At 42.5% G+C, this 22,478-nt stretch overlaps 1 long non-coding RNA gene across 4 annotated transcripts in view; it reads left to right on the forward strand.

The window, feature by feature from the left end:
- The window catches only part of LOC143208812 (uncharacterized), a 30,434-nt gene extending 8,212 nt beyond the window's left edge, over positions 1–22,222 (forward strand). The window contains exons 2-5 of one of the 4 annotated variants that reach the window (XR_013008983.1): positions 16,512–17,314; positions 17,763–17,949; positions 18,086–18,330; positions 18,540–22,222. This is a non-coding gene — a long non-coding RNA (uncharacterized LOC143208812). The other 3 variants (XR_013008980.1, XR_013008982.1, XR_013008981.1) reach the window with 3 other exon arrangements.
- Positions 22,223–22,478: the final 256 nt, after the last annotated feature.

The raw sequence follows: 22,478 nt of genomic DNA on the forward strand, positions 1-22,478 counted from the left end.
GTGTCAAATGGAAGTCAATTCCATTGTGGAAATAAATCTTCGAACAGTTACATCAACGTACTCGAAGTAATTGTATCTCTAAAGAATAGCGTCGGTGGCAGTCACAACAGCTTATTGAAGGACTGTTGCATCAATTGCCTAATCAAATAATGTCGAACAATGTGACGCACTCGTGGAACTTGATTGCACGCTGAATCATCGGCGCAGCTACAAAGAAAATGCACTGATACAGCAAAATCGGGACCACCTCGGGCTGCTAGCAATTGCGAGATCTATGGCAAACATCGTCCCCATGGATCTCGCATTTGTCAAATCGGCTCGCTTCCGACTTTACGATCCAGCTGGCACGGTGCGGCGGTTGTTCCTCTGTTCGGTGTCCCGTGTGCGTGCATCGGCGTGCATCCCGATGCACTCGGGGGCACGGTGAATCACGTGGCCGGCTAGCCCACGTGCGCCGCGCTGTCGGAGGAAATTTTGTCCTGTTCGGCGGCGATGGTGTCGCGTCCAGGATATCAATATGGGGGCAACACCACACCGCTACGGGGTCACGGATGAAGACGTCAATCCGTGATGGGAACACTCCCACGGAGAAAGGTCGCGTGCAAACAGCGCGATTTAAATCACCGTCTGCGCGGGTTCGGCGAATATGACAGAAATTACGCCGGTCCCCGAACCGTATAAAGCCGAGGGCGGACGGAGATCTATCGTCGCCTGGTTGAAATCGCCAACGTACCCTGTTGCGCCGCGCGGCATTCTTCCTGGCCCGAATTTTCGGGTGGGAGAAGAAAGTAAGAGTTAGCGGCAGGACTACGTGTCCTGGGGCCTCGGGCCCCGCGGACCCCGGGCCAGTAGCGAGCGCGATGAACTCCGGCCCAATACCCTGGACAAAGGTAGCACACCTTATACGAGCAGCGATCAAAAAGAAACCGGACTCTCTGTCAGTTTCCCCGCGGACCCATAAGATAACACAGTTCTCACTGTTAAGGCTTTCGGGTGTAAAGCTGGGTTTACATTAGTCCAGTTGCTGGATCCAGTGATTTACGTTCGAGTGGTTTGACAGAGGTTGGTAACACGATGGGGTTGATACATATATTTATAAACAAATTCTTCTTCATTCGATGCTGGTCCAATACTCACTTATATGATAGAATTTATATAGATTTTCTGCGATATATTTATTGTAATATCTACTTGACTAAAGAGATGTATACATATAATCGCATGTATAATCGCATGTATATCGATGTATATAAAGTATAAAGTACACGTGAATATGCCAAACACGCAGTCGTGCAATAAACAATTTACGCAAATATAGTGGAAAAAGTCGTACATGCGAGAGAAAAAAAATTCGAAACGGATAATTTCGTCGCTTTTGTTCTGCACGGATCGGCTCTCGAGAAGAGAATGTCAAATGCGAATATTATCGCGAGGTCGATCGAAAGAAATCGTCGAAGGCTTATTCCGAATTCGATGTTATCTGCCGGAGTAATGGTGGAAATAAGCATGTAAGTATCTTGTAACGAGGAAGGCAATCGTTTGTCGTTATTAAGACGAGCAACGGCGCTATAAGTGCAGTCCTGGGCGGTAGACTGGCCCATATCTCGGTCGCCCACACGTCGCTTCGCTCCGCATTGTCGTCGTCGAGTTTTACGTCAGGCCATTAACACTTCCACGACAAATGAAAGCCCTTTCTTCTCTTCCTGCTAGCACAGTGCACCAAATGCACAGGCACAGATGCACGCGCGGCCTGTGTCCGTGTGACACCTATATCGCCGACGACGCCCCCGGAACGAGCAATTACGGGGACGCGTGTACGCACACTGGGATCCAGTATGCAACACAGTGCAACGGTGCACGCTGCGCGTTCTGCGCGCTCTGCGCTCTCCGAGCACTCGCGCGCTCGCTCTTGTGCTTCGAGAATTATATCGCGGAGCGGTGTGCACCGTGGGGACATTTTTACGCTTGAAATTCGCGTCGGTAATGCTCAGGGCGAGCGCACGATAACTGCATCTTACGTGTACCTTACGACCCGGTTCCACGGTTCGAGGGACGAAGCCGGAGGAGTGACACTCTTCGTAGGTGGAGAATTCATTGTGCTCGAAAAATACGTCAAGTTTTGTTAATGCTCCGCGCTTTGGGCCTCGAGCGTGACTCCAATCGAACACGGATGCGATCGATAGCCTGATCGAATCAAATATAATCAAGGATAATCGAGAAATTGAAAATGGTCCACATTTTTGGATCGAAACGTCGAGAACAATTTAAAATTGCAAAATTGCTTAGTGTCATTTGATCGAACCTGTGGCGCCGAAATTATTAAATTGTTTATTTGCACTATCTACGATCGACATAAAGGAATATTCATAATCGAAATGAGTTGTTATTTTTTCGTTTTCAAGGAAATGCTGATTGAACTTATGTTAAAAGTTTCAAACTCTGATAGTTTCGATCTTTCACCGAATCCAAGGATTAATCCTTGATTCCTTCCATCATTTCCGAGTTCTACATATATCACTGTCACAACTCTGCCTCGATAATTCAGTACCGGCAATTAAATTAGCAACAATGCGTTTTCCATTCATGAATCATGTACAGAATGCCTCGATCCTGGTAGTCTCGTGTCGCAGCCCTCTCGCCGCGTCCTACACATTGGAATTGTTGACTCATAAATAACACCTTTGCGTACCACCACAGTTCTCCGGAACCAAAGAATCAAGACAATAACTTTCCGCGCATAACAAATGAAATTTTCATACATGAAAGTTAATTGCAGCCGGATGGCGAAAATTGCTCGGAACATTTCGTCGCGGCAAAAATCGCAAGGTGTCCGTCCTGTTTAGACCGTCAATGCGACCCGGTGTTTCGCGTTTAGGTGTGGTTTAGTTTCCGTGATTCAGCTCCGGCATCGTGTGCACCGTGAAGCGGATCGTTAATGGTTGAGGATTAGCGAGACCACCGTTTCGATTTCTCGTCATGAAGCGGTGAACACGGATGCACAAGAACCGAGAAAGATCTTGGTTTCACTCGGACTAGTTCCGCGCAATACTAATCGAACGGTTTCATGGTGCCAAGCAACTCGATCGCCGCAACTCTGGTTTGCCATTCTTGTTCTCGCGCTTTTTGCCGGACCGAATTATCCGTGGCTGGAAAACAGCGAAACGTGTTTTGCTTCGATCCACGAGTCTACCTCCCGGATTTTTTAACCGCAAAACCGAAAAATCTTTCGCGAGTCTAGTTTTTCGCACGCTTCCAATTCAGTCTCGACTGTGTTTGGAAATTTTTAGACGGAAGAGAAATTGAAATTAAGCGTGTTATGATAAAAATAGCGTTTATAAGTCGAGCCACTCGTGTTTAACTTGTCGATCGAATTTTTCAATTCTAAAAATAAAAACTTGAAGACGAATGAAAAATGACCTGTTTCGAATAACGTGTTTCACGCAATTAAAAAATTGTATAATTGATTGTATTTTCATCGGTGTCTCTCTGAAGCTTCCATTAATTTTTGCTGGTGTAGTACAATTACAGTAGAGAGAGAAAGAGAGAGCGTTGTCCAGGCGAACAGAAGTTCCGTATGCATGCATGCATGAATGCGCACGCACACCTGAGAGGATCGTCGTGTTTTTTTCGTTATCAAGGATCACGACCAGTGGTACGATCCCGCCAGACAGGCTGGCAACATGTGTCGCCCTAGGCAAATGACGTCAGTCCTTGTAAACATACACTGAATCCTGCTTTCCTACGGCGGTCAATCTCGTCAACGACCACGCACGCTTCGGCGAGCTTTGAGCATTGTACATTCATCAGATCGATAATGGAGGGATTAGAGAATTAATTTGAAAATAGTGTACGTCAGCGACTCCCGCGGCGACCGCGACGATGAACAATTTCAGGCTGCGAAACGTTTCTTACGACAATCGAACGATTTATGTCTCGGGCCGACCGCTCCTTCCTTGCAAGCTGTAATTATTCGTTGCAAAAGTCTCGGAGAAACGTTCATTTGACCCTCATTCATCCCTCATTCGCTCCTCTAAATTAATTTATCCCTTTGCACAGTGCTACAAAACCAGCACGATGAGAACATAAATAATTACATCGGTCGGTGTGCTCTTTGAAAATGAATAATCGCGTTGAGACGAAACAATTTTAACACTAGAATTGTAACAGTTGTTGACCAAATCAGGCAATGCAAATTAACTCTCCGACATACGATTTAGATGAAATTTGATGGGATCAAAGCCATCATTTATTACTTAACAATGAACTTTCAAACGGATTTAGATGGTAATAATAATAAAATGCTTTCCTAATTGAACAAATTCGTCGTAATAATATTTAAAAGACCTCCCAGTCGCTTTCAGTGCTCGGTAGAGCATACTATTTATACAGAATCGAGTGAAAAATGTATCAAATTGACACAGTGGACAGATAAACGTTAATTTCCGGTACTTAATGCGCTCTTATCGTTGAATTTCATCTGTTATCAACCCCCGCAGCAAGTTTACGGGCAGACACGGTTGCGCAACGTTTTATTATAAAGTGAAACTGTTAACTAATTGCAGCACGCGAAAGAGTGTAAATCATTTTTCATGTCAACGGCACGGGAGGGACAGTTCCGCGATAAATCGATTCAGCATCAGACCGCCTCTTAATTGGACGATTTAATGCAAATCACAAGGATAGTCTCTGCCGGCGGATAGCTAGCGGTGCTTTCCCATTCGACAGGTATAAAAATGACACGCATGACGACGACCGGTAAGCCGAATGGATGTTACGATCCCGTGCAGCTGACAATGTTAATTTAATTGCCCCGCGGCCAGTTAATGACTTCTGAATTGAGACATACTAATAACTACTTAAGCGGCCAAGCTAATTCACTGATATGTTGAGGTGTCCGCCGGCTAACGAGTTGACGGTTCGGAATGGGAATGTACAGGCGAACTAAAAAGCTGCGTCGCCGTTTCTAACAATAAACTCCAAAGAAACTTCACATAGATAATTTCAATTTGGCATTTTTCTTATTAAAATCACGCTGAACGCGATATAATTTGAACTGTATTTAGTGGTTTCATTCTGGCCTGGGCCACCAGTACTCCGAAAACTACACGATCTAAGAAACAGTGCGGACCCGACGGTTGCTTTTAGATGAATGTATTAGAATGAAAAATTATGCAGTTAACACTAAATGAATCACGAACAAATGACTGGGTTTTTATTGGATCATTCACACTATAAAAAATGGAATGAATGCCTTTATTAAGCATTTGTCACAATAAAAAAAATGGTAGAGAATCCGTATAAACTCATTACTCTCATTTCGATAAGTTCAGCAGTTAGTTTTAGTGTTTGTTAGGTGATCTTTTCAGAGTGTTGAAAGGTGCACCTTTTGCGACATTGGTTTTGAGCAGCGCTGTACTAATAACCGATAACTCGTAAAATTAGAACTGATCTAACCGGGAGAATCCCGAAGGCTTTCGACGCGAGCGACGGATTCATGCTGGTTCGCAACACGATTATCGGGTGTATTGAATATCAGTGATTCACCCGGAATCCTCGAGACTCGGTGGTCTTCGCCCGTCGGAAGACCTGTCGGATGAATCAGCTGAACTGCTGAACTGGATCCACTAAATTTACACGTTCCCGAAGCTTCAGTCGATAAACTAATATTAGATCGGTTTGTCTCGCCGCCGCCGCCGCCGCCGCCACCGCCGCGGAGTTCTCACGATGCCGTTTTAAATGACTTCTGGTAGCGTCTACGGGGAAGGTTGCCTGGACTGGTTTTAATGAATATTAATACATCGGCCGGCGGATCGTTTTAGCATACTTATTTTTCCGGCAACGCGGGTCCGAACCATGCGAACAAATAAATTATTTCAAAATCCTATTCCGCCACCGTCGTTTCGCGCCGTTCCGCTTTTATCGGTTTCTAATAAGTGGCCGTTTGATAGTCGTTTTCGCGGTTGCTCAAGAATCGGCACGTGCATTGGAAATTGCATTCCTCGTCGATTAAATTATTCCTCGGTGGTATTTCAAGCACCAGAAGAGCAGACGTATGGTCGATCATGGTAAATATCGCCGAGACTGACTTACTGCATTAATCATTATAAAATACGTCCCATTATGCCAATAACAAGCGATTGTAGTCGATGCACTGAACCTAGAAATGCGAAAAGCTGTTAGATATCGATCTCGGAAAATGGTGAAATGCTCGATACACGTTCCATTCTAGAAAAATTGATTACTGCTGTCAACGTCTGGAATACTTCATTGTAACTGGATCACGGCTGTTTAAAAAAATATTTATTACGTTATTATTACGTTTTCTGATTAATTACCTCGATTCGACCGGTTTTATTCGGTCCTTGTTGATTGAAAAGAGAAAAGAACCACAAACTTCTACAAAGTTTACGAATAAAATATCTGTTCCTGTTATAACAAAATTTTCATTCTCTGAAACCCATCTCTGAAACATTTCTTTGTCTGTTCTTATGCGAGCTTAAAACGCGATTGAAGTTCCACGCGCGATCTGCATTTTAAGCATAGAACCTGTTATAAAATTAGAAAATATTGTCGCAGCGTGAATAGACGATTACAGTAGTGGACAAAAGTTTAACGACGCTCTACAAAATACGATAACTATTTTAATATTGTACTATACGATTTGAACTTTTCTGGGAAGCTAGAGCAATTAGTTTACTACAGGATACGCGAAAAGAAATTTTTTCAAAAACTGTAATTGATCGGAGTTGTTGAAAAAATACTAAAAGTTGCATTTTCAACTTTTTTATGTGGGCCTGTATCGAAAATTTAAAGAATGCGTTTTGTCGATCTGTGTGGATGAAACTCGGTAGACGTTGCAATGAGCTACAAACGTTTAAAGATGGTAAAAATTGCAGATTTCCACGATTTTCGGCCTGTAACTGCAATAAATCTAAGGATTCTTACATCTTTCAATGCCTGTCGTTTTTTCCCGAATCAACCGATTTCGATGAAACTTTCACAGTGCATACAATTGACACAGATCGACAGAACGTATTTTTTAAATTTTCAATATATAGGTCCACATAAAAAAATTGAAATGTAACTTTTAGTATTTTTTCAACAATTCCGGTCAACTGCAATTTTTGTATAGTATAGTACAATATAGTATTTGTATAGTACAATATTAAAATAGTTGTCGTCTCTTTTAGAATGTACTTAAACTTTTGTCCACTGCTGTAGATGTTTGCACGCTTACGCGACCGGTCCAAGAGCACAAGTCACTAATGTCGGGTTGCATCCCGGGTCGAGAGGTCATTCCGAGTTCGTTTCCGAAATCGAGGAACCACGGTCACAGTAAAAACGTTGATTCGATGGTATTCGAAGGTGCGTCTGAACTCGCACGGAATTCGCGAGGTCCGTGGAAATTGATCGAGTCGTTGAAAGCGACGAGGATCACGCTTGAACGCCCGCGCCTTATGAATCAGTCGCTCGGTAATTGCAGCAAGATCAGATATAACGCCGCATACGAGCCGTCATTTATCTGCAAAACAAAGTTCTGGTGCAATTCGTGTTTACAAACGGTCATCGAGGTTTTATATTACCTACCCGGCCGAAGATAAAACGGTATTGATCGGCGTTTGTTGCGGGGCACCTTTGCTTCTGCGGGTGACGTTAACTCATCGAAGGTATGCGTTAATAGTCCGATGTGTCGAGCACTGTACGGAACTGATATTTGTATACATACATATATGTGTATACGCGCCGTTTTAAGAGCGGCGGAATGCGAACGTTACCTGATAAGACAAAAACCAGCACAAATTGCTTTTTCATGTGTATCATTAATGTGTTGCAACTTCCGTTACACGATGCGTGTTTCATGCTCTTTCGAAAGTGTTAATGGCAGAACAAAGAAAGTCGAGGGACACCGTGCTTCGCGGTTCTAATTAATCAGGAGTAATCGTCACAAAGACATGTGTGAACTCTAATCACAGCTAATCTTTAATTTTCAAATCAGATTAACGCACTGTTTTATTTTCAAGACGAAGATTTTATACTGCAGTACAGAAAATAGCGTATACTCGTCTGTGGAAAACTCTATCCTTAAATTCTTCGAATGTCATTATATAATAGCTTGTATTTCATCTATTCCTTCTTATTATGACTGTACAAAATCCACATGCTACCAAAGACAATACAACAAACGTTTGTGGAGGCTCAATTACTTTAGAACCAATTATAGTTAATCACACAAGGCTCTGACGTATACCGATTGTTAGGCATTCTAAGCTACATAAAATTACACCATGTTGCAGCAAAAAATAAAAATAAAGTAAGTCGTTTGTTAGAAATATATAAATGTAATATATAATTGTTAAGTTGTTTGTCTAAACTAATGTAGAAAAAGTATATAACTATAATTCCAACAATAGCAGCAAAAATATCAGACAATTTGAAGAATACGATTTCATAGATGAAGTTTCTTCTTCTGTTTCTTACAATGAACGCAGAGAATTTTTATTTCGCATGAAGAGTAATATTGCTTAGGGATACGAGGAATCGTAATAAATTTTCAAGAGCGTTTCGCAGCTCGTAAATCTTCGATCTTCGAAGAAGCAGCCGAGATTCGATGGAACAGATTCCGGATGCGATCGAATAATGTTTTCCCCGTTCGAAGACAAGCTGCGAAACACACCCGGTGGCGAAACGTGACGCGACGCTCGCGTAATTAATTTCATTTGAAAACTAACGTGACACAGTGGAAGCTGAACCTTCGGCGTTGAATTCCTTGCATCTATTTTCCCAGCAGCGGTTACCACTTGAAAAGAGTCGGCTTTTGCCACGCATGCATTAGTCGCGATAGGGATCGTGCAGGTGGTATAGTTCAGACGTGACACGATTATGTCATCGGTCGGATAAACTGTTGCTCCAAGAACATTACTACTTCACTTATCCCGACGCGACCAGCCGAGCTTCTCGTGGATCAGCATCGAAACACCTGCACGTTTTATCGGCTCGGTTTACCGTCTTCTCAGTTCCTCCTACCCTTTTCTTGTTGCGCCCTTATCACCGGACGACCGCCGCCGTTCCTTGTGTTTACCCTAACTACGTCATCCATTTCTCGCGTCGCCTTGCACATTGCTCGTCCAAAAATAATGCGAACTTCGCGAATTCTTACCCTGTTACCTCTCGTTCTTCTATAGTTAGAACACGTGCTCGACAATCGCATTTATCTTCTCGATTTCCGCAAAGAAACGTTTTCCGAACAAAGGTTGGAGAACGTTCCTGTATCTAGGTGCACGGAACTGCACCAGCCAAATTCTCGCAGTACCTTCGTTTACACGAAACAACTTAGCGGTTTTTTAGAGGCTTACAACTCGGCACTGGAGGCAGATGGAGAGATGTAATTTACTATCATGTCTCAATATTGACAAAACATTAATCTTCCAACATTAGCAGGTACCGACATATAGGACCTCAAAAATTGCTTTTGTCGCTGACTGACTGACTGACAGATCATCAAAACCTTTTGGGTACTTCGCATTGACCTACAAGCTTGAAATTTGGTACATAGGTCCACCGTAACAAACACTCGAAGGAATAATTATCAAAGTTTGAAATTTTACACCTTAAAGGGGTTGTATTGAAAAAAAACATTACGAAATAGGTATAAATAGGTAGTAAAACGACAACGCATTTATTAATTTACTTAATGTCCACCTTAAAGATAAAAAATGTTTAGGATTTAATGAATCAGGGATAAGAGTAATACCTACTTGATAATTGATGAAACTTCAACAAAAATTGATGAAATCCCAACAAAAACATCCTGTAAACAGGAGCCAAGTTCCTGTGGCCGTAAAAAGTTGTGAGATCAAACAAAGTACGGCCGAGTTCGTTAGCTTAGAAATACCTCTTGTAATACTGAAAAAAAGCGTTTGTAAAAATTATTTTAAAGAACGCTATTTAATTTTTAAAGAGTTACATGGAGGGCTAAATTATTCAAACTTGGCCGTTACTTTTTAAACCAATGGCCATAAAAGGTGTTAGGTAGCGGCCAAGTTTGAATAATTTAGCCCTCCATGTAACTCTTTAAAAATCAAATAGCGTTCTTTTAAACTAATTTTTACAATCGCTTGTTTCAGTATTGCAAGAGGTATTTCTAAGCTAACGAACTTGGCCGTATTTTGTTTGATCTCACAACTTTTTACGGCCATAGGAACTTGGCTCCTGTTTACAGGATGTTTTTGTTGGGTTTTTGCATACTGGTTCTTTTAATAGGTTTTGTTATAAAGATTCTACAAATTGACTTGAACAGTTCGACGTTTTCCGAAACAGTCTTTTGGTTTAATCATCCACACACCTGTTCGTTAAAAATATATTTTTTCCTGTTAGAATGAGCACTCCAGAATTTTTCTACACCGATCCTTTCATCTGGTGCGATGAAAAGATTTTAGTGTTAATATTCCCATTGAATAGAAGCGAAGATGGAAATAAAGGGAAAAGTTTGAAATGTATTTTCATTGTGTGCAAACATATAGTAATTTCATGCGAGGTGATGGAGGTTCAGCCACGGGGACTTAAAAGTTCCGTTTGAAAAGCTGCAGCGTCACTAATTCTATACAAAATTGGCGAGTCAATGCTAAATATAGGAAGGAATGTATTTTCGTAGCAATTAAATCTAGGAATTCCCTTAGCTCGTGAAAACCGCTTGCCACGGAGTATTATCGCGGTCTTTGACGTGCATTGTAAACGCATAAAGGGGAATTACATAGATCCCATATCTAACGCATACTTTTGTCGTAATTGTATGATCGTGCAGTGTATAATTCGGTTTCGAACAGACAGACAAGGGGAATCCCCGGTGTGTCTCATAAATGTATCTGTTTATGTTAACAGGCGATCGATGAGGTTACCGAGAAGGTGGAAAGGAAATGACGACGTTCGCAGTTCAAATTCGTCTTATGATGATTAATATCGGCCGGAAAATGTTCGTGTGTGTACGTTTAGTCCTTTCGCGAGAGATAATATACAGTCGACTAAAGAATTGATTAAATTATCGATTATCGCAGCTGATCGCCAGGTTTTATGGGAACATGACCAAACCGTTTCGAAATCTCGTGCTTGAAATCCCGGAAATATGGGGAACAACTTTGATATCTTAACGACGCGCGTAGCAGCACGTAATTCGCAGCAAAGCGACGTGCGAACTTCATCCGGTTAAATCATAGTTTTCTTCTTTGACTCATAGCTCCTTTTTCGAAGCTCTTTTTCCGAGTATTACAAGCTAGACTATGTCTGCATTAAATCACGCATTTTTACGATAAATTGTTTGAATAAATTCAAATTTTCTGTTACTTTGTGTGACTAAAAATGTTAAAAGCTATTCATACAAAACAAACAGTAAGCAATTCCACCGGATGTTGCTGCTAAATAGACTGCATGTGTAACTTGTGTCGAGATTAAATGATAAAGATGAGATTCAATTCTCGAGTTGCGAAGAATGAGATCATTAAGCTTGTGTACATATCATGGTTGCTCGCATAATCAGACATACTTATCAGAAATGCTACTTGTTCCGAGACTGTTCAGCGTCAGGTACATATTATACTGTAATCCTTCAAAACCAAGTTGAAAGAGGATGTGTGTTATATAAATATGCAAAGAACCAACTAAAAAGCCTGTACAATTTCACGTATAGTAAAAGAGAAAGGTTCGCGTGTGTGGTATTAGGAGAGCTCGGCCTAATTGTCCGACAATTTAGCGTCCGGTGGAATGATTTCATTTTTGGCAGGTAGGATAAATTGCGGACATTGCGAACCGCGCGCGAACATCGGTAAGGAGTATCAACCGGGGCGAAACAAGGGTGCAGGATGAATTAGCACACGGTTAGTTGAATGACTAAATTGCGTATGCAAATGCACCATTAATCGAACTCCGCGGAGTAAGGGAAAAAAGAGATGCAGAAGGAAAAGCAAAGAGAAAGGTAGTTGAAAGAGCAGTAAAGCCCTCCTCTGGCCTACCCACACTCGACCATACGCTACCATAACCGGCATGACGTCACTGTCGTGACTGCACTCACCCATCCCACATTCTTCTCTGTCCCCCTGCTACCTCCTCCCCTCCCCCCCTAACCCCTTCACCAAGAGGGCCCCCGTGAGTGATTATCAATATAAAAATGCGGGGCTGAATTTTGAACGATAAATCTGGGGGGAAAAGTGATGAGCCGCGTGCCATCGAGAATACCAATCAGCCAGTCCGACTAGATGTTTGCTCCCGATCTGCATAAAGATAGAGGCGCACCGAAAATTATACCGAAATGCACCGGACAAAATGTTCAGGACCCGGACCCCGGCTCCGGGACCCATCTTGTTCCGCTTGCTACTAACCCCATCTCCTCGTTTTCTCACCCCTCGCAGCTTTATTACCGCTGCGCCGCCTCCGAAAACAACCTGCTCCCTCGAACCGAAATCCTGAAGACGCAAGGTAAACGTCCCTATTCACAGCCCTCCATTAAGATTTTTCTTCTTAATTCGCTCGCTGCTAGACGAGCGCGTCTTCGTCCAAACTCCCGAGTTTCGAAGCCTGTGAAAATTGGAGCGGGGACATTTATTCTAGACTATTTCTTGCAATAAAAACAGTCTCTTAACATTAATGTAGCTAATATTGTTTCTTATTGGCCGATACTGTCGCGTCGTAACGAGTACATACTAGTGACAGTATAGTAATAATTAGCTGAAATAATGAAAGCACCGATGAAAAGAATGCTTGGCAAATTTTATTCGGCATGAAGAGTTCAATTGTCCTGAACGAAATCTTTTCAATAGATTTCTTAAGTTTCACACGTAGAACGTAGAACAGTACATCTTGATGTTTATTTGAGATCTTCTATAATCGTATTCTTCGTGGACAATGTTGACCAAGAAACGAGTGACAATACGCCGTCGAAAGGAGGGATCAACATAATTTAGCACGCGACATTGTAGGGCCAATTAAAGTATTAAATTACCATTGGCTCTGCTTGAATTATGGTAATGATCGATATTCAAGTGGTTGGCCGTGGCAGGCGTTAAGCAACGTTGCATCTTACATGAAACCGTCGTAGCAACTATTCTAAATCCGGAGCGTGTGAAAACTACGTGACAATTTAATAACCTTCCGATGATCTGATAAGTTGATGGCTCGCTGTATATCACTGCGGCGAAGACCAGTTTTCCACCCACACTGTTTCTTTATGTCGGGCAAGAAAACGAGAAGCAAGAAGCCGGCGGAGATGCCTGCCAGCCTACATTTCCCCGTAAGAACCGCGGATTAAGCCAACGTCGTCTTTCGAACTAACAATTTACTGGAAACTTGTTAATACGTTCTAATGGCTATTCTATAATTTAAAGAAGCTCGAGAAGATCGAGATTAGAATGTTTTGACAATGTTGCCGAACGAGTATTGATCATCTAAATTGAATTGATGTTTTAATAAAAGCATAACTAAGTTTTTCTGTAGACCCAGAATTTCTTGTGACCTGTTTTTCGGAAGAAGATATCTAAAGTCGTAATAGTTGTCCGCTTCGCTCCTACAATTTAAAGCCTGTAGCGTAGGAGTGAAGTGGACAGCTATTATGACTTTAGATATCTTCTTGAAAATAGATTATACTGACATTAGAAAATTTTCCCTACCCTAAAACAATTTATTGACGAGTCTAATAACAATTACAATCTTGAATTTTTTAAAGATTAGCAAGCGATCGCCCGTATAAAGGCGTTAATGTAACAATTACTTTTCCGGGGGCCGTATTGTTTATTTCGTTTCGATGAAATTGTTTAGGTTTTTGCCGGCGACTCGAAGACACGCAGAATCTCGATTACAGCTAATCTCGATAGCTACGGAAAAGGGAGTAATTGAAGCAAGGGAGCTCGGGGAACAGTTGGGATACCTGCACTGTCCGCCGGCATCCTAAGATCTACGCCACGGAGGTGTTTATGCGGTTTCTGAGAAGCGCACTTCGTTTTTGCTACCAGTTCTATCCCTTCGTTCCTCCGCCGGTGTCCTCGTATCGAAGATCATTTTCTCTTGCTTACCTACCGCCTTTATTTCTCTGGCTGTCGCTTAATGACTGTCCAGTGACAAATAAACCTGAGCAGCTACTTCCAGATGTTAGCCCCCTCGACTCTTCTTTTGCTTGTTCGGATAATTTTCTATCGGCCAACTGGACTCCGGCTTTGAACTCTCCCATGTTTCTAGGCTGCCTGCAATTGCCATCAAGAATTACGACCTCGACGAATCACGCCGCGAATATTTCGTGCCTGTACCACCACAATACATATTTCGAATTGCGAAGCGAAACCAGATAGACAAGAAAGTTCGTGAATGGATCTTCATGCAAAATAACAATTTTATAAGATTGTATAATTATTTAACTGAAGAATTCTTTCTTTAATACTTTTATTAGCATGTACAAGCCCATTTTTAAATGATACAGATTGTACAGATAATGACGACAAAGTTTCAGCAGGTGCTTTCTCGTTTATCTGATATAGAATGACACAGTGTTCACCATTGCCACTATTAAAAGTTTTATCAGAACATTGTCGAACAGGCCGAGACCGAATCACGCAATAATCGTGTCGACGCCGGACTGATAAGTAACATTGCAATGTTAATGTGAAAGTGGTAACCAGCAAATATCTGTTTCCCGACACCTCCGTTTTCAAGTAATACGATCGCAGGACACTGCGTCGATTGGTACTGCGGTTTGATTAAATGTGACTTCTAACTCTTACATTCGTGTGACGTAACACGCTCGCAGCGTACAATAACTATGTAAATTAATATTTCCACGGAGCGTTGCCCACCGTATTATTCAATGTGGAACTAAAGAAGCAGTCGACGCGACGCGTTAACCATCAAATGAAAGACGTACGTAATTTCTTGTTTTTCTCGTTTTTAAGTGTCGTTCAAGGTTGAACTTTATACACTCCTACAACCTCGCTGGTGTCGGCATGTCTTGTCGAGAATTGCAATTCACAATTTTGTAAAGTGTATTACAGCGTGAAAAAATGAAATTTTTTATTTCTCACATAAAAGTCGCCTGAGAAATGCAAATTGCTAATTTCTGTGTGCCTTGCAAGTCTCCTGAAAAATACAAGTAGCGAGTTTAGGCAAGGGCCAAAAAATGTAGATAGCAAATTTACGAGTTGGAAGACGTCTAAAAAATGCGAGCAGCGAATTTGCGAGTTGAAAGTGGTCCGGCGAATGTGTGTGGAGGGGTTCGGGAGTGAAATAAAATAATAAAATAGCGGCGGTTTTACGTAACGAAGTACCCGAAAACGTGGCAGCGTCTCGTTGCCTCTTAAAATGGATCGCACGAGTGGACAAAAGGGGTCACGGGTTGAACGGGTACCACGTTCTCGAGGAAGATCGTCGGACGGCTCCGTTGATCGACCGATATTCAAATTCGCGCGGTATCCTTCCCGTGGAATGCAGGCCACTCTGGCTGGCCGGGAGAGGATGCAGTCTATGCGTGTGGCAACTGTGCAAGACGTACAATGTCACCCCGCCGGGGCCCCGTCGTCGTATACCGCCGCCATTATACCGGCCATTTCGAAATTGGAACGGCCAAACTCCAATTTAAGATGTCGCTACATCATTCCGGGCATAAAAGGAGGCGAGGATCCACGAGGATAAACCTGATCACCTAACAATTTCTTAAATCCCCGTGGCGGGGACCTTGAACCTCGTTGCCCCCCCTTCGACTCTCTGTTACGATCAAAGACGATGATCGGCACGGACCGTCGTTCGAGCCGTTACTCTGTCATTGTTGCCATTAACATTCCATCGGAACAAGAGAGAACGTTAGAGGTTGGTTCCGATCTGGTTCCAGGTTTAGCGGGGCAGCATGCGAAACCGGCCGGGACTATACTAACCGGCGCACGGCGTTAACCGCCATTTTCGTCGGTAAGCCATTTCTTTTAAGCGCGATCGCGCACAGAGCAATGAAGGCGGATTAGCATTACGCGCATATTGTCGGCGACGAAAACGTACGAGCATACGTTGGCATTTTCGACGGCCTCCGACCGGTTCAAAGCTTTGCTGATTCTGTTCCTGATCTCTGTTTACGAACCTAGCCCTTGCCACCTTCTGCGGATTCTAAAACCGACCGAGTTGTCTTACTTCTCTAGACTTTTTCTCTCGGGTCGCTGCGTCGTCATTGGACATGTCGCGCGAGGTATTATGCATTTTTTTTTATCTCTCAAAGACAACATTCAACTGCTCGCCTGCCAACGGCTTTCGTGAAAATGCGATCGGATCGTTGAAAAATGTTACGCAAGACGGTAGCATTTTTATAATTAATTAATCGACGGTCTGGATTAGCTAGAAAGTTTATAATACAACTCTCAATTCAAGACTTGCGTCAACAAAATCTAAACGTGGAGTATGTTCGATACTCTCCTAGTTCCTATGCAATGTTTTCTAGTTATTAAGCAAAATGTACCAAATTAATATACATATACATTGATAAAATAATTTTTTTTAAGATTGTGACACGGTCTGATACACAAGCAACTGTATAATTTGGCGAATCTGATAAGGTTGCAAGGGTAAGTGTGTTGTAGCACACGTTCCACGAGAGAGCAAGGGAAAACAGAATCGGACGACTATCTTGAGCCAAGGACCAAGGACACGACGGAACACGGTGTAGACAGTCACCCATACAAAAGCGACCATAGTCCACAGGTTATATTCCCACGTATGGCGCCCCAGGCGGGGGTCTATAGCGATACTCCTGAGACCCAAATTAAAGCTGTTGGTTACCTCCTACAAACTGTCCGTGGCTGGTCCACCGCCGCTGCATAATTAGAGGAACGTCATGTAATTGGTCGTGAACACTCCCTTTGTTCGTCCTTCCTGCGGAGGACTCGCGCAAAATAGCGCTCGTTCCACTTGCATGATTCTCGAAAAATCTAATACTCGAATGTGGAAAACTAGAATTCATTATTCTTCAATTCTTCCGTTACAATTTTTTGAGAAAACTCAGCTACTGTGAATTTAAAGTAATTCTATTAGGTCCCTCCAAGATGCTGTTTAATTTTCGAAATATTTTTAAAGAATGTATGAGGTTTATTAGGTTGCGAAGAGTTAGCTGCAGATGCTATTGCTACAAGTTGCTCGAGCCGACGTTGAACAAAATCGGTTAACCACAACGAAAGAATGCGACGTTTTCTTCCGACGATTTTTTAGGGTTTCCTTTGTGGTGAAGAGAAAGAAAGAAAGAGAGAGACGGAGAGAGAGAAAGAACGCGGCCACTGGTTGATCCAGCGATTAAAAAAGCTGAGCAAAGGTGGGCGAGAACGTTCCACAAATCATAAAATATGAAATATATCGTCGCAAAGTCAGCGAGACGAGAATTCATTTGGAAACCGAGAATGGAATCTGTAGCTAGTGATGGGGTTGACGTCGGGCGAGATAGCACGACTGTCCAACGCGTGTGAAAAGAAGTCACCTATTAATGTTTTACTGCTCGTAAACGAGCGCGGTCCGAAACCGTGGAACGAAACGGAAACTAGAAATATTTTCGTTCTTCGTGAAGCGTGAATATTTAGTTAACGGTCGTGACATTTATTTCGAGGGAGAGCCCGATTCGTTAACGTGGGACCTCTGTGTTCGTTCAAACTTTCTTTTTCGAACTGTTCCGTAATAAATCCGAAATGGAATTCTCAATGTTCGTGAACTCTTGCGACAATTGTGCTTTCAGTCCAATTGTTGCTGAACTGCTTCAACACTTTCAGTATTCGATGCTGCACTTGTTAAATCCGCAATGCAGTAATATTTAAGTAACCGAAAAGATGCTGGAACGGCACGAAGAAACGTGAAGCTCATGAAATTGCTGCTTAGACTGCCACACCGTGTCTCATCGCGACAAAATGGCGGTTATCCAACCACGACGCAGCTGGTACCTCGTGGAATTTGTGAGAGGTAAGAAAACTTTTTTTTAATATAAAAAATTGTGCAATGCATTTCCAAAGAGAAATACATAGAATGAACCAAGTAATAACTTTATTTTAAGCTTACCTTACTTGTGTTTCTATGTGTTCCAATGGACAAATTAAAGAAGTACATGTGACTGTTATGAAATCGTCAAAGCGAGGGTTAACAAACTATGGTCTGTGGTTTTTTAATGGACACTGACAGGACAATCGTGAACGTCCTGCATTTCGAAAGCCCACCGGTAGAAAATACGTCCACGGATATGGATCTCGCGGTTGCAGCAGAAAAAGAGCACCGTTAGCAAGCAGCCTAAGACCCGCCTCTCGACGATCCGTAACGTCGCGGATGGCAATAGGCTGAATAAACGCAGTAAGTAGCAAGCCGATCGGTTTTCGTGGAAGTCAGTTGGCAAATCGGTGTCGGCGAGCATAGTCCTCGCGCGAGCCCCGAGGACACGATCCGCCATAAGTGTTTCTGCAACTTTTCCCACGATTTCTTTACTCTGTTGACGAGATTTCTCGTCATTAGTATTTTTTATTATTCAAGATTTTTCATGTTTTCCGTCTTGTGTTTCTCAGAGACAGCATCCCTCGAACCTTGTTCTTCTCGAAGCGAACGCTGAAGATTTGCAGGCCACTAACAGCAAAGTTGCACACGTTGCCCACAATATGCATACATTGTACGTTGGCTGGTAACTTCGGGGGAGCTGATTTTATGAAATTTTAAATCACTCGATTCGGGAATCGCGCAGTTTATCGCCCATTCGTGGCGCATTCTGGGGAGCCATGGTGGCCAACGTGAAATATCGTTTTGCAAGCAGTCCGTCGGACATTTACACGCATCCGCCGCAATTTATTGTGTTATCGCGGGGTCTAATTTATACGTTTCTTCGGTCGACAAGCAGACCGAGGTGTGAGAGCGATCCTTTTGGGAATTTTGCAGTTCCATGGTGGTTCAGAGGGTTCTTCCTCCGTTTCTGATTAATATTTGCTCACTCGGATCCAATAAAATAATAGCGAAACATCAGAAATATTTTTAACAGTGTAGTCATTTCGAAGAATAATTTTCGTTGAATGCAGTAACGTTAACAGAGGAACCTTTGATACCGAGTGAGCTCTCGAGTAGTTTCGCCAATCGACACGGGGGAGACTCTTTCCTACACCCTAAAATTATAGAAGCAATTTTTGTTTATTAATTGATTTTGTTAACGTTATCGTGATGTTATTAACTATTTGAATAAGTATAATACTAATTTGAAAACTGATGCTGACTCCTTATCCAAAGAGGAGATAATTTTGTATTTTCTATTGACCTATTAGTGTGAACCGCGGGTGCAAGTGATTTGATTGTAAAGTTAAATCTTGCAAAATTTGCAAAACAGTTTTTGAATTTGTTAGTTTCGTTTCTGTGGAGTGAAATGGGTTTTTGAACGCAACACCTTTAGGAGTGCAACCATACTGACAGGAACGCTGCGGGGAAAAGGACATCTAGGCGACCGGAGCACGAATATCCTTGCAGGATATTTCATTGTCCTGTTGAAATTATCAAAATTGAAATGCACATATTATAATAACTATATTCGTTCAAATTTTATTAAATCAATATTAAACAAAAATAACAATTTTCTGTGAGAAAAATTTCTAGTGCTAGCGAACATGATTCCAACAATTGTAGTGTAGGTACCACATGAGCTAGAATGAATAAAAAATATTGGAAAACAGGAAAATATCATCGTTTCGAAAGGAGCTTCACATTTTTCGGTAGAAAAAAATCGAACTTCTCAAACAATTAATTAATTCCAGTTTTTCGAAACGCATTTAGTGATTCAAGTACTGTTTCAGAGTGTTTAACAATTAATTACTTTTAACCTGTCGCTCTATCCTTCGATGATCAATTTTTACACTATTTTCCACACGTTCCAACATGACCGAACACCACCAAAAGCTGTAATGCTTCAGGAATGTGCTCCGAAGATACTAAACTATAAGAAAATGCAAAAAGAAACGGGAACAGTTTTTTTCTGGCCGTTAAACTAGGCGGAGCCCTTAATTTGTCGAGCGTTGGTTGGCTAAACAGTATCCAATTACACCATAATAAGCAATAAAAGCGCAGAGTTGGTCAGAAGGAAGGTTCGCCTAAATTCTGGGTCGGTTGCCGTGAATCTGGTCGATCGTTCCGAGCGCCTTGGGAAAGTATGCCTTATCTACATTCTTATTCGGCCCCGTGTGTGCTCCGAATGCAAAGGTAACCCTGTTATCGCGGCGTGGCCATCTCCCACGGGGCGGTTTGTTTTATGTGCAATTACTTGATGAGTCATTTCGGTAATTGGGGCATATTTTTCCGGAATTTATTGACCATGGGAGCTAGCCGCCGCCGCGCCGCGCCGACCGAGATTAGCATAAACCGAGGATGACTTACTCGTTCTGTCCACCGGCGACATTTTAACGAGCGCAAACTCGCCGAGCTTTATTCCCCGCGAACGTTATCAGTCTTGTCTACCTTGTCTTGCGTTTCGTCCTACGCTCTCGGCGAACCTTTTCGGCTGCGAACGTGCACTGCCTCCTTGCCTCCGTTTGACATCTGATCGGCCTTCCGCTCCTCGCTCGCAATTAGGCGCATATTTCGCCACGAACCAGCCCCCAAATTGCCACAAAATTCGTACGCATCCTCACCGATCTGCGAACCACAATTACGAATCTCTCCGGAATATTTTCATTTCATGGGCAAGAATTTTAGGAATTTTTTCAGGAAAACCTTTATAGAAGCTTTTGTATTTCAAGTAAACGCGTGATTTTTTAAAAGTAAAGAGATAAACAAAATTATTATGATTCCAGTCTTGCTACTGATCGGACGTTAAAAAATGGCCAGCCGTCCCAGGACTTTCCTTGAGCCCAACACCTTAATTCGTACACGTAGAAAACGTGTTCACATTTGAGCAAAATCGATGAATATTCATGCACGACTGCTTCTACATTTGTCTTTCGCGCTCGGTGCATTAGCCGAAGCTCCATCTCCGATGCGAACGGAGTATAATGTTCACGGGAACGTTATCGTAAACTCGGAACCACTAAAAACGGTAATAAGCGACAGAAAGGAGGAAAACGGATAAGGAAAGAAAGACAGAGAGGAGAGAAAGGGAGCGAGCGAGAGAAAGTGAAGAGGGGGGAGGGGGGACGAGTGGAATTGAGTTGTCTCGAGGTGCCGGGTGAATCCTCCGTGAGGTCCTCGGGCAGGTTAGGTATGTTAACAAGTTAGGCGATACTGAGATAAGAGTCCTGCGCGATCCTTTGTAGAGTCTAAGGTAACGCGACACCAGAAACAATCCAACCTGAACGAACCAGGTTCTCCCGAGGTCCGTTCTCTCCCCACTGTCTCTCTTTTTCTCTCTATTTCTCTCCGTCTCTCCCGGGTACTTTGCTTCTATCAACTTCTTATCCGGCTACTCCTGATGCTGATTCTACTTGTTTCTTTCCTCTCTTCCTCCTTTTACTTTGTCTTCTCGTTTTGTCTCGTCCTCGTGTTCTCTTAGCCCTCGAAAAATAAAATGGGTAGGAGCTCAATGAACACGGCCCTGGTAGCCGCAGAAGAGCGCCGTATCTCTCATTCATTCGTGCGAGATCAAAACCGGCGCGGCGGAGTGAGGCCTCTGAAATGTAAGACCCTTTTCTTTCCCACGTTAGGCCCCTTTTTGGGCTGGCGCGGCGCGGCGCTCTGCCAGCTTGTTTATGAAATTTTGAGATTTCCTCGGCCCGCCGTAAAACACCGCGGAAATCGCTCTGCCGGAAACCTGTCGACAGACAACGCAGTGAGAAAGCATTTTGTCACAAGCACTGCTTGCACATTATAGCCAGAAGTTTCACATCTCATAATTTATGAGATGAAAATGTTTTCCCAGAACACTTGAATTCATTGAACTGGCAAAGTTATAACTAGACTGCGGACCTTTATGCAAAATAAAAGATAGCTGCATTGATTGCAAGACACAGGAGCCAAATATAAATTGCTTTCTTCTTTTAATTATCTGGTTAAGGTGAAACTAATACACTGGTGACCTTCAATCCTTTTAATATGTCCACTGTTTTAAATTGTACGTACACATTTTTGTCAAAAATGCATAAAATCCGTAGTCTAGTTATAACAATGCAGAACAAGACTAAAATTGGCTGTCGAGATGTTTCTACAGTAAATTATCCCTTTCTTATAAATTCTCTAAGATCGCATTTCCAAATAGAAATACCTCTTTAACAGTTTCAATGTTACGTTTCTGAAAAACAATAGAAAAGGGTATGTACTACCATACATTTTCACTTTTCCAATTTTTATTTCATCAAATAAATAATCTTGAGATTAAGAAATATTTCAAGTTGCCGGGTTGAACACTATTGTACCACGTAACCTAATTATACCTTATTCTTGCTAGAAACGCATTGGTCTCAGACAATGATCCAAATGAAAAGCGTGGCCCGCATTTCAAAAATTACGGAACTATTTGTAAAATGTCCACCAAGGTGTCGAAG

The sequence above is a fragment of the Lasioglossum baleicum genome, chromosome 5 (genome assembly GCF_051020765.1).
Source record: "Lasioglossum baleicum chromosome 5, iyLasBale1, whole genome shotgun sequence".
NCBI lineage: Eukaryota > Metazoa > Arthropoda > Insecta > Hymenoptera > Halictidae > Lasioglossum > Lasioglossum baleicum.